General features: G+C 37.5%; 1 long non-coding RNA gene across 1 annotated transcript; it reads left to right on the top strand.

Moving 5' to 3' along the window:
- On the top strand, positions 1-1,308 carry LOC138515590 (uncharacterized). Its single transcript, XR_011282091.1, has 2 exons — positions 1-815; positions 1,198-1,308. It is a non-coding gene; the product is annotated as an uncharacterized lncRNA (long non-coding RNA).
- Positions 1,309-1,676: the final 368 nt, after the last annotated feature.

The following is a 1,676-nucleotide window of genomic DNA, read 5'->3' as shown; positions in this document are numbered from 1 at the left end:
TTTATTTGAATGTTGCGTGTAATGCTCACCAACCTTTTGTAGTTAGGTGCATTAGTGCCCGTGATTATACATTACTGTGATAGTAACCATTTAAGTATTCAACAAATATAAATTGGGTCAGGAGAAGCGTATACATGCTTTGTTAGTTTCTCAGGCTTTATTCAAATATTTTGAATTATATAGCATATGTAATTTGTAGAATGCTGGGGGATAGAATGCGGTTTTCAATGACGACGCTTGTCCTTGCGTCGCCGTGGTAACCGCGCACAGTGATGACGCCTAGTATAAGAAGGCATACCTGGTAAGCGTTCGGCTTACCTGCCGACGCGTGTGACTGTTTGTGTTCCAGGAACTGGTAAGAGAGGACCGCTTATCTCATGGTTTACTTTTCAATGAGATTTAGCTTTAATGGTACTTGACGAGTAGCAACAAAATAAGCTATATGTTGTGCTTTCCGTACTTGATATACGTGTTCTATAATTGGAAATGCGTCATCATTTCACGTAATGATGGTTAATTACAATTGTCTTCACTACGGAACTTATAATGAATTGTTTTGAATAAGGCAGAAATGGCCTGTGACCATTAAGAAGAGTTGTTTTGCCCGTTTGGTGAAGGGCGGGATTTATTCTCATGAAAATGCCTAGTTGCCACAGGCAACCTTGATATACACAATTAATGTATATTCTAAATTGGACAATCAGTTTTATTTACCTTCGCTACTTACATTTTTTGTTTAGATTGATATTGGGGATTGCACCCCGTTACTACTACATGGACAAATAGTCATAAGAACTGGTTACATCAAATTTCGGGTAAGGACATCCACCAAGTTGTCAGTTTGTCTCAAGGGACCATTGCAGAATTTGGTTATATTATTCAATGAATTGAAGAATAATGATTACTAATGGGTTCTTTTTTCTTTTTGTTTGTGTTTTTGTTTCTGTTTTTTGTGCTCTTTTTCTGTTTACTCAAACATAACAATGTATTATGATATGTTTGCCTATTTTTCTACACCCATGAACCCTTCCCTTTTGCCCATCCTTGTTTTTCTGTCTAATTTCTTTCATGTTATTATGCATATTTTGTGGTCACGATATTTGAAAACTGGTATTATGTTATACTTTATGATGTCGTTCATACAAATTGTTTTTTGACTATGATATATTGTATGTCCTATATTACAATTATGGGTAGCCCGGATTTGAAAAAGGCTCAGTGGAGCCGAAACATGTTATCAATTATGGGCTCAATGGTCATGGATGATCAATAAAGCATAATCTAAGATTTAACTCAACTTGAGTTGTTGGCGCAGAGTCCTGTATTTTCATTAATTAATTTTTTCAGATATAAACATGTTTAAGGTTGTGTAATTACTGTAGGGCATGGATTCTAAACTATGCAGCGTACACCAGGCCCCTGCTACAGGCCCTCAAAGAGGCCCAAAAGAATGATCATAAACTAGTATGGATGGAGGACATGCTCATCAATTTTAACGCTCTGAAAGAAGTGATCTCCACTGTCCCAGTGCTGGCCACACCTGATTACACACAAGAGTTTAATCTAATTTCCCAATCAAATGGGCAATTGATGACTGCAGTACTGACCCAAAAAAGCACGATGGGCCACAAGCCATTGGCCTACTACAGCAGACGGAAGGATTCTGTAATGCAGGA

The sequence above is a fragment of the Ambystoma mexicanum genome, chromosome 6q (genome assembly GCF_040938575.1).
Source record: "Ambystoma mexicanum isolate Mex_15411 chromosome 6q, UKY_AmexF1_1, whole genome shotgun sequence".
Taxonomy (NCBI): domain Eukaryota; kingdom Metazoa; phylum Chordata; class Amphibia; order Caudata; family Ambystomatidae; genus Ambystoma; species Ambystoma mexicanum.
Note: the sequence above shows the minus strand (reverse complement) of the source record. Positions and strands in the feature narration are given on the sequence as shown.